Genomic DNA, 11,961 nt, shown 5'->3' with positions numbered 1-11,961 from the left:
AGAGAGAGAGAGAGAGAGAGAAGCTAGAAATCCATGACTTTGCAATTGAGGTAGACAAGCACAATATGGTAGAAACAGGTGGAAAGCTTGAGAGAGTGAGTGTCAAAGTACACGATGTCCAGGAAATTGTACTTTGTCTATTGACATGTATCTGAAAAAAAAAAAGCAAATGCTAAATTTCTGACTGATGCTTTGTCAACTAGACATGTAGAAAAAAGACTTCTTGTCAGTATAAGTATATTTTCACACTAAAAAACAAATTACTCCTCCCCTGTACTTAGCCTGCATTCAGATAAACTCATTTTGGGGGGCCTTGGATGATTATGAATTTTGTGTAAATTATTGGACAGGGGTACTTGAATTAACTCTTAGAAACTCTTATGGTTTGGGTAGTTTAGATTATCAGGGCCTGAAACAAGGCAAGAACAATAGGCTGCCCTAGCTTGTCATTCCTATAGAAACTTGTGATTGTACTCTGTTACCTCTTGGCTTGTTCTTGGTGTCTTTTCTCAGCTCTCTCTTCGTCCCCTCTCTATGTCTACCTTTCTGTTGCTTCCTAAATCATTCTCCTGCCACTTTATCTCTCTCTCTTCTCATGACCGGGTTCAGTCTGACCTGTAGTGGCTATTCCTGGTTGTAACTTGACTATATCTGGAATGGTACCAGAAGTGGGGTGATTGTAGAGGAGCAGAAATATAAGGATGAATCTTTTAAAACACTGGAATTGGCTTGTTGGTCCACCATCACCTTCAACTATTGAAACCTCTTCAGATTCTCTCCTTCCTGGGAGCTCAGAGAATTTTGAAGACCCATGGTTGAAACTATATTTCAACTTTAAAGAAGCTAATGCCTTTGATTTTCTTGATGAATTAGGTGATTATGTGTACAAAGCTTTCTACAAGATGGGGAAAAATCAGAAAATTATTTTACTGGCTGGTTTCTCTTAGCATCTCGGGAAAAAAAAAACAATGAATGAAAAGGAATGGAGTGGTAAAATCAAAAGGCTTCAGACACAAGTAAATGATCTAAAAGTTAATAAGTATGTCCCTGAAGAGAATCTTCTCTCCAGCAGCCATAGAGCTCAAGTTGCAGAAAATCAAACTGAAACCCTTCATTGTAAGGTTGGCTGAAGTACATCAAAAATTAAAGTCTCAGCCTCAGAGAGTGTCGACAGTTAAAATAAGGGCACTAATTGGCAAAGAATGGGATCCTATAACTTGGGATGAGGATGTGTGGGAAGACCCCGTTGAAGCTGAGAATTTTGAATCTTCAGATTCTCTAGGGTTTGCCCCACCTGAAGAAGTAGTATCCTCAGTCCCACCCCTTGAAATTATGCCTGCCCCACATGAAGAAATTAATTCTGCAGAGTCTGATAAACCAGCAGTGACTTTCACTGAAGAAAATGCCAGACAAGACAATACTAAGGTCTCTCAAGTTCCACCAATAGTTTCTTCTAGACCTATAACCAGACTCAAGGCAAAGCAAGCCCCTAGAGTGGAGTTAGAAGTGTAGTCCATGAGGAAATTCGCTACACTACTAAGGAGCTTAATGAGTTTGCTAATTCATTTAAGCAGAAACCTGATGAATATGTGTGGGAATGGATTTTAAGGGTGTGGAATAATGGTGGAAGGAACATAACTAGAGCAGGATGAGTTTTTTGATATAGACCCTCTGAGTGGAGATTCTAGGTTTAATATGGAAGCTCGCACAGTTAAAAAAGGTTTCAAAAGTTTGTTTGAATGGTTGGCTGAAGTGTTTGATGGTGGCCATCAAAAGATGGCCTACTGGAAAGGAATTGGAGATGCCTGATATTCCCTGGATTAGTGTTGATGATGGGATTTTAAGGCCGAGGGAAATTGCAATTCGAGAGTGGATATATTGTGTAAAACCTAATCTTCCACAATGGAAAGGTCCAGAAGATATGCCCTTTACCAGCCCTATAAGATGCACCTAGTGAAAGGGACACCAGTATATTTGAAGTATTTTGTTCTTGCCCTTTTCCTTGTGACAGACCTTAGGGTTGGAGATGCTGCTGCTCAATTAGATGAATTAAATTCAGTGGGTTTAATTGGGCCCCAAGGTAACAAGGTCCAGGTGGCAGCATTGAATTGCCAGAGATAAGGTGATCCTAGTTATTATAATGGGCAGTGTAGACAAAACAATGTTTATAATAACATACCCCGTAATTGTCAGCACAGGAGAGGTGAAATTTATAATGGCATGATTCGCTTGGACCTTTGATACTGGCTAATCAATCATGGTGTTTCCAGGCATGAAATAGATAGGAAGCCTACTGCATATCTGTTTGATCTGTATAAGTAGAAAAATTCTCAAACAAATGAAAGAAAGGCTACATTAGATCATGGTAAAAGGCAATCTTATCCAGTGAATCAATTTCCAGATTTGAGCCAGTTTGCAGACCCAGAACCCCTTGAATTAAGGGGTGGCCAGGATCCCCTGAGGAAGGATATTAATAAGACACCTGAAAGTTTTGCTGTTACCCTTTCTCCAGTTCTTCACCCCAGGGACCTATGGCCTTTTACAAGACTTTCCAGGGGATACTGGTTCTGAGTTGACACTGATCTCAGGAGATCCCAAGAAACATTGTGGCCTTCCAATTAAAGTAGGGGCTTATGGAGGATAGGTGATTAATGGAGTTTTGACTAATGTCTGACTCACAGTAGGTCCAGTAGGTCCCCAAACACATTTTGTGGTCAGTTCCAGAATGTATAATTGGGATAGATATACTCAGAAATTGGAAGAATTCTCATATTGGTTCCATGAACTGTGGAGTTAGGGCTATTATGGTTGGAAAGGCTAAATGGAAGCCTTTAGAGTTGTCCTTGCCAAAGAAAATAGTGAATCAAAAACAGTATCATATTCCTGGAGGAATCGCAGAAATTACTGCTACTACCAAGGACTTGAAAGATGCAGGAGTCATGGTTCCCACCACATCTACCTTTAACTCTCCTATCTGGCCAGTGCAGAAGACAGATGGATCATGGAAAATTACAGTAGACTATTGAAAACTAAATCAGGTAGTAACTCCAATTTCAGCTGCTGTACCAGATGTAGTTTCATAACTTGAACAAATTAACACATCTCCTAGCACCTGGAATGTGGCTATTGATCTGGCAAATGCCTTCTTCTCGTACCTGTCCATAAGGACCACAAGAAGCAATTTGCTTTCAGTTGGCAAGGCCAACAGTATACCTTCACAGTTCTGCCTCAAGGATATATTAACTCTCCTGCCCTGTGTCATAACTTAGAAGGGATCTTGATTGTTTGGCTTTTCCACAGAATATCACATTGGTACACTATATTGATAACATTATGCTGATTGGACCAAGTGAGTAGGAAGTAGCAACCACTTTGGACTCATTGGTAACACATATGCATATCTGAGGATGGGAAATAAATACAATCAAAATTCAAGGACCATCTATCTCAGTGAAATTCTTAGGAGTCCAGAGGTGTGGGGCATGCAGAGATATTCCTTCTAAGGTGAAAGATAAGTTATTGCACCTGGCCCCTTCTATAACCAAGAAAGAAGCACAACATTTAGTGGGTTTATTTGGATTCTGGAGACAGCACATTCCATACTCGGGTGTGTTACTTAGGCCTATTTACCAAGTGACTCAGAAAACTGCTAGCTTTGTTTGGGGCTTGGAACAGGAGAAGGCCCTTCAACATGTCCAGGCTGATGTGCAGGCTGCTCTACCATATGATCCAGCAGACCCAATGGTACTTGAGGTGTCTGTGGCTGATAGAGATGTTGCTTGGAGCCTCTGGCAGCCCCTGTAGGTGAATCACAGAAGAGACCTTTGGGATTTTGGAGCAAAGCCCTACCATCACCTGCAGACCACTATTCTCCCTTTGAAAAACAGATCTTGGGCTGCTATTGGGCCTTAGTGGAAACTGAAAGGTTGAGAATAGGACATCAAGTTACTACACAACCTGAAGTACCCATCATGAGCTGGGTACTATCAGACCCTGCAAGTCATAAAGTAGGACACACACAGCAGCAGACTATTATCAAATGGAAGTGGTATATACGTGATCGGGCTGGAGCAGGTCCTGAAGGCACAAGCAAGTTACATAAAGAAGTTGCTCAAATGCCTATGGTTTCTATTCCTGTTACAATGCCATCTGCTGCCAAGCATGCACCTATAGCCTCATGGGGTATTTTCTACCATCAGCTGACTGAGGAGGAGAAGACTAGGGCCTGGTTTACTGATGGCTCTGCATGTTATGTAGGCACCACCCAGAAGTGGACAGCTGCAGCATTACAACCCCTTTCTGGGACAACCCTGAAAGATACGGGTGAAGGGAAATCTTCATAGTGGGCAGAACTTCGGGCAGTACACATGGTATTACAGTTTGTTTGTAAGAAGAAATGGCCAGATATATGATTATTCACTGACTCATGGGCTGTAGCCAATGGCTTGATGGTCAGGGACTTGGAAAGATCACAATTGGAAAATTGGTGAGAAAGACATCTGGGGAAGAAGTATGTGGATAGATCTCTCCAAATGGGCAAAGGATGTGAAGATATTTGTGTCCCATGTAAATGCTCATCAAAAGGTGACTTCAGATGAGGAGGAGTTCAGTGATCAAGTGGGTATAATGACCCGTTCTGTGGACAGTCAGCCTCTTTCCCCAGCCATCCCTGTCATTGTTCAATGGGCACATGAACAAAGTGGCCATGGTGGTCGAGATGGTAGTTATGCTTGGGCTCAGCAACACAGACTTCCACTCACCAAGGATGACCTGGCTACAGCTGCTACTGAATTCCAGATCTGCCAACAGCACAAACCAACACTGAACCCCAGATATGGCACCATTCCTNGAGGTGACCAGCCAGCAACCTGGTGGCAGGTTGACTACACTGGACCACTTTCTCTGTGGAAAGGACAGCATTTTGTTCTTACTGGAATAGATACTTATTCTGGTTATGGATTTGCCTTTCCTGCCTGAAATGCTTCTGCCAACACCACCATCCATGGATTCACAGAATGCCTTATCTATTGTCATGGTATTCCACACAGTATTGCTTTTGACCAAGGAACTCATTTCACAGGAAGAGAAGTTTGACAGTGGGCCCACTATCATGGAATTCACTGTTCTTACCATGTTCCCCATCATGAAGCAGCTGGTCTGATAGAAAGGTGGAATGGCCTTTTGAAGACACAGTTACAGTACCAATTAGGTGGCAACAGTGTGGAGGGCTGGGGTAAGAAAGAGTTCTTCAGAAGGCAGTATATGGTTTGAATCAGCATTTGATATATGGTACAGTTTACCGATAGACAGGATCCATGGGTCCATGAATCAAGGGGTGCAAAAAGGAATAGTTCCACTCACTACCACTCCTAGTTACTCTCTAGGAAAACTTTTGCTTCCTGTCCCCATAACTCTAGGTTCTGTTGGCCAAAAGTTTTTGTTCCAGAGCGGAGAGTGCTCCTACCAGGAGCCATAACAAACATTCCATTGAACTGGAAGCTCAGACTTCCCCCTGGTCATTTTGGGCTTCTCATCCCCTTAAACCAACAGGCTAATAAAGGAATAACAGTGTTAGGAAGGGTGATAGATCCAGATTACCATGGGGAAATTGGATTACTTCTCCACAATTGAGGTAAACAAGATTATGTCTGGAATGCAGGAGATCCCTTCGGGCATCTCTTAGTACTACCATGTCCTGTGATTAAAGTCAATGGGAAACTACAACAGGATGACAATGGGAAACATCCAAGCAGGATGACAAAGGACACAGACCCATAAGGAATGAAGGTGTGGGTCAATCCTCCAGGAAAAGAGCCAAGATCTGCTGAGGTGCTTGCCGAGGATGAAGGAAATACAGAATGGGTAGTAGAGGAAGGTAGTTATAAATACCAACTAAGGCCATGTAACAAGTTGCAGAAACGAGGATTATAAAGTAATATGAATGCTTCTGTCTTATTTTGCTAACTTATACATTTGTCTTTCTTCCAATTTCTTTAACATCAATTTGTATTTAAGTTGAAACACTAAAAGGATGTTCCCAAGGAACAATGCCCCATTGTAAATTTACAAATGTGTTTGCAATTGTATGAGGAATCGTTATATCATGTTAGGTGTATTTATATCATGTTAGGCATATTCATGACCTTGTTATTGTTTCATGTGAACATGAGATATTATTTGTGTCAAGTTGACAAGGGGTGGATTGTAGTTGCTATTCTTGGTTGTCAACTTGACTGTATCTGGAATGAACTACAGTCCAGAATTGGAAGGCTCACCAGTGACCCTAATCTGGAGGCTGGAAGATAGAAGTTTCTGACCTGGATCTTGGTATGGAGATCTTGAGGCATAGTGGCTATGGATTCCAGAAGATTAAGACCGGGAGATCTCCGAATTCAAGGTCATCTGGGTTTGAAGGTGTGGTGGCACACACCTTTAATCTGAACTACACCTTCTGCTGGAGACCTTATAAGGACATTGGAAGAAGGAAGGCTCTCTCTCTCTCTCTCTCTCTCTCTCTCTCTCTCTCCTTCGCCTGCTTGCTACTGACCATTGTTGGGAGTTGGACTTCAGACTGTAAGCCATCAATACATTCCTTTACTATATATAGACTACTCATAAGTTCTGTGACCCTAGAGGACTCTGACTAATACAAAACCCTTCTAGAAATCTGTGGCTGAATTCTCCCTTATATCCCTTCCAAGGTATTCATCCTTGGTGGTAGTTAACCCCTGAACTATATTGAAATCAGAAATGGAAGGACTGTGAAAATAGGTCCCTCACTCATGAAATTAATAAGCCCCAGCTCAGACTTTCATACTTGGGAGGATCTGAGACATTAGATATCCTACGTTATGTTTTCAAGTTTAAATTACTGTGCTTAGACGGTCTACTTTAAGATTATGAATTCTTCAATCCTAAAATCCTTTTCAGGTCTCAGATCCAGGTTACACTTGGGACCATTGAAACAGATAGGAGGCTGCAAATCTGTTGATTAAGTCATTGGCGAGTACACAGAAAATATATTACATATTTCTAGGATCCTTTTAATTAACTAGTGTTGTTAATTTCTGAATAGTTATTGTCTAAGGTCATTATGCCCACCTTGCAGAATTATGGTTTAAGAAAAAAAAACTATATATCAGGTTTTATGGAAGGCCAAGATTCAATGATAGTGGTCACCCTGTGTTTCCCACTTGAGATGTTCTTTAGAGTAACATTCTCTGATTAAGAAATTTCCCTAATGGCTACCTCTATCTCAAACCTATCTCCATTTGTCAGGGCCTAAAGCTGGGTTTGTCATGGGAATGGAGTCTAATATCTGGTCAATACTGGTGAATAAACATCTACATCTTGGCATTTTTATCGACACATAGACCATTTGTATCATACCTCCAGCTCTAGTTTGTCCTTCTCAGATATCAGATAGTGTAGAATGTATCTGCCTAAGATATATTATTAGATGAAGTGTGGGAACCCCAAAATGACAGTGCTGGTAACAATGTACTTAACAGAAGCACCTGGAGAAGGTAACTAGAAGGCTTGTTGTTGGACAAAATGAACTAAATTCAGCATGTCTCCAAAATCTCATGAGGTCAGTTTCTATTTACCAGAAAAAAAAAAACACAATATATATCAGAAGGTGGGTTTCTTTTTACAGCTGAACAGCTTGCATTATCTTAGACTCCCATCATATTGTCTGTCAAATAATGTTCATTTGTTTGTTGGTCATTTTGCTTCTCTCATTCCCATGAAATATCCATGGCAACCTTTTTCCCTCTTACGTTTTAGATTCCTGACTAGATTTGGTAGTCATATAGTGTTTGATATTAGCTCTCAAAACAAATGACTGTGTTTGAGTATCACATGTTCCTAGTGCAAAAAAAATTCAAAATGTTTCAATTTTAATCTATCTTTTCATATATGTATGTATACATGATTAGAGAATGTCACATTTATTGACATTAATTAAGAAAATACATTTGTGGAAGAGAAGTTAGAATGCAGCATGATAGAATCTGAGAAGATTCAAAACCTAGTTAATGATTAAATGTTCCTATTCTTCTCCAAGTAATTTAGTTATGAATATGATGGTAAGCTTTATTAGAGAAAGACTTAAGACACAAATAGATAACTCTGAAAAATTAAGTTATAGTCAGTGTTCCTCCTTTATACCTGAATTATTATAAAGGGTGTTGTTGTTAACATGAAATATGTTCCAGTGATTCATGTCTACTTTTTTTCATAAACTGGTACATTCCAATCTCAGTGAGTTTAACTTAATGGATTACTTTCAGTAATAATTAGAATGTCTTTCCCAACAAGGATGGAATTAAATACTAATAATTCTCTTTACCAAACAACTACTGGTCATTAGACAAGACTGGGTCAATGGAATCAGTTGGCACACTCTCAGCTGCTGAAAGAAAACTCTGCGTATCAAGAAACCAGGAGAATTGTTTGACCCTTAGAGAATGAACCTTTTTAATACCATGCAAATTAGTTTGAAATGATTTTAGGCAATGACTGTGATCATTACAGTCATCTCCATTTTGAATTCTGACATCTTCAACACTTCATGAAATATTTATATAGGATATCAGGCCTCCATGAATAGGTCATGCATGTAACAAATGAATTTCTGCATGTAACAAATGAATTTGTGATAGAGCAAAGATGGGTATGAGGAAGGGGTTGGGAAGAACACAGAGAAGTTAGCAATGATGTAATTATATTATAATTACAAAAAATATAAGAAAAATAACCCACTGAACACAAAATGGACATATAAAAATTGAAGTAAAATGTAGGACATGGAATGACATGCAAAATAATAAAAAAAATACATCTTCAGAAAATAAAATGTAAAACTCTAACATGACTATCAAGTGTATCAAACTTAACTTCTTATAGAGATATCAACTGAAGAAATAGAAATTGTATCAGATATTTTATGTGGAAAACAATTCTCTACAAGTTACATTAATAGTTTAATAATATTGCACATATCAAATCTCACACTGGTTCATTTAATTGAAAGAATGAGTTTTAGTTTTATAATATCTCTGCAACTTAAATGTCAGTAACGTACAAATAAGTTTCCTCCTGAGATAGGAAGTGTTACACATTTTCAGTCTATTCATTATTGTCCTTTATTTTATACATTACTACTAATAAATCCTTAGAGATTTGAATAGATTGAAGAATAATTATTGGCTCTCTGAATTGAACCTCAGAAATCTCATAAATATCTACAGCATGTTCCTGTTCAAAAGTTTAACAGTTTAACTCAGAATAACATTATATATATATATATATATATATATATATATATATATATATATATATATGTCATAATTCAATGTCTTTCACCCAGTCCTGAACACAGTAAGTACTTGGGCCATCATCACATACCTAGCAAGAGTACAGCAGTGTGTATGTTACCTCTGTTCATTCTTGCATGGGGATAATATACAGATTAGTAAGTGGTACTCTATTCCTGATAGAACAGAGAGTCAGCAGTATTTTCATTGTTATTAATAGGAAGATAAAGATATGTGCTGTGGGGTGATCATAGTATGAAATGTATCACTGAGCAAAGTTTCATCTCAAAGTGTTATGAAATTTATTTCATTAGTTAAGCTCATTAAGTTTGTATACTAGTTAATATGAGAATTTTCATATACTTTTCGCTGTTTCCCTGTGTATATTCTAAGTTCTGTAAGAATATTTTCAAACAGAATATGAAATTGATGTCTCTCTAAAGTGTCTGCTGTTGAGTAAATATATTGTGAACCTGGTGATAAAATTCAATATAATAATAATAATAATAATAATAATAATAATAATAATAATAAATATCAAGAACCAGTGAATGAAATATTATATAGCATATGACAGTATAGCATTTAGCAAGCTGAAACAGGTAGATTTTGAGTTTTATGGCAGTCTAATTTCCTGGAATTTGAAGGCAAACTTGGACTACATAGCCAGGAATTATAAAAACTAAAAGACAAAAATGAATAAACAGAGAAACTTTTACCCAGGGCTTCCAAAAATCAAACTATGAATATTATTTGAGCTTGTACATACATACACACACACACACACACACACACACACACACACACACACACACACACACTTACTTCATTCCTTAAAAAGAGTATATGCATTATCATCATGTTTGACATTATAAGCATATTTTAAGTACTAGTTGTTTCTTAAATTTTGATATTTTAACATAATTAAAACATTTTCCCTTGCTTTTTTTCCCTCTAAACACTCACATTAAGACTTCCTTATGTTTCCTGGAGTTAAAGGCATCTTTAATTCATTAGTTGTTATTGCATGCATATATGTCTACCTCATACCTATTTGTGTCCAAATATTACCTGTTCAGTCTGTATATCACTTGTATGTATGGTAGAGTTGAGTATTTTTGTAATTTTTACCATTTTATGTTGTACAAAAGGGTGACAGTAGGTTGAATAGAGATAGTCAGACTCCATGCCCTAGATATCTAAGAATGGGCTGTTCTAGAAATTCAACCACAAATTACTCTTCTCTGTATTTCCAGGCAATATTATAGGTATTATGCTCTTTCTGTTATGTTGCTTATATAAAACACAGTAGCAGTGTAGGTGCCATTGTTCTATCAGCTACAAGAATGGCCATAACATGAGGGTGAGGGGTAACCAGAGAGTTAAAACAGAATAACTCATACCAAATTTGTAAATTGTCTACATTTCCTTATTTTACCTACACTGTTTATTGTATTATTTATTTCTGAAACCCCCTCCCCACACACATACTGAAAAACTGAGGGAACTATAAAATCACAGTTTTGGGTTCCATACTGTGGAAGTAGAAAACTGTTAGAAGGATCTGAACAGAAGACTCAGTAAGTGAGATGTTTGCTACACACACTGAGAACCCGAGTTTAATTACCAGGATTCATAACAAATATATGGGTATGGTGGGGTGTGTCTGTAACCTTAGAACTAGGTAAATAGACATAGACAGATCTTGTGGTTTGACTAGCCAGCCAGTTTTACCCAAATGAGATCCAGAATAAGTGAAAGATTGTCTTAAAATATAAAATGAAGAGTAAGCAAGTTGATTCCTTACCAAAACACCGTTTTTACACACACTCTAACATCACCAATCTAAGAAAGTTTGAATATACTTGGAACTTTCTAACTATATTTCAAAAGTTTAGCTTAAAACATATAAATTCCAGGAACCAGTGTAACTTCTTTGTATAGACATTAAATTTTAATTAAATTTTTAAACTTCTTTAATCCAAAATTTAATTTTTTATTAGGTAACAGTTTTCTTGTAGTCAAATTGATTGAATAAAATGTAATTTTAAATTTCATGTATGTTGCCAGTGTGACATTAGGTAAATCATTATTGTCACTACAATTCAGTTTTGCCATCTAATTTGACTCCAGATATTATAACTGTGAGTAGATTTGAAAATCATGGCTTTTCATTTGTGACTTGAACAAATAACTAATGAAATTAAGTATAATCATATATCAAGAATGGAAAGTACCATTTCATTCAGCAAAATATTGTTATTTGAAGCTTCAATTGGCTCCCCCATTTTCCTCAGTTTGCTGCTGACAAACATTTTCATTTTATTGTTATTTGCATGGATTCTAAACAAGCCTTCAGTGGCTGAATTGCACCACAAGCAAAGGCAACTAGGTAAATAGACATAGACAAATCTTGTGGTTTGACTAGCCAGCCAGTTTTACCCAAATGAGATCCAGAATAAGTGAAAGATTGTCTTTTTTTTTATTATTATGTATTTTCCTCAATTACATTTCCAATGCTATCCCAAAAGTCCCCCATACCCCCCCTTCCCTACCCACCCATTCCCATTCTTTTGGCCCTGGCATTCCCCTGTATTGGGGCATATAAAGTTTGCAAGTCCAATGGGCCTCTCTTTCCAGT

Source organism: Mus caroli, chromosome 9 (assembly GCF_900094665.2).
Source record: "Mus caroli chromosome 9, CAROLI_EIJ_v1.1, whole genome shotgun sequence".
Taxonomy (NCBI): Eukaryota; Metazoa; Chordata; class Mammalia; order Rodentia; family Muridae; genus Mus; species Mus caroli.
The sequence above is the reverse complement of the archived record's forward strand: the minus strand, read 5'-3'. Positions refer to the sequence as shown.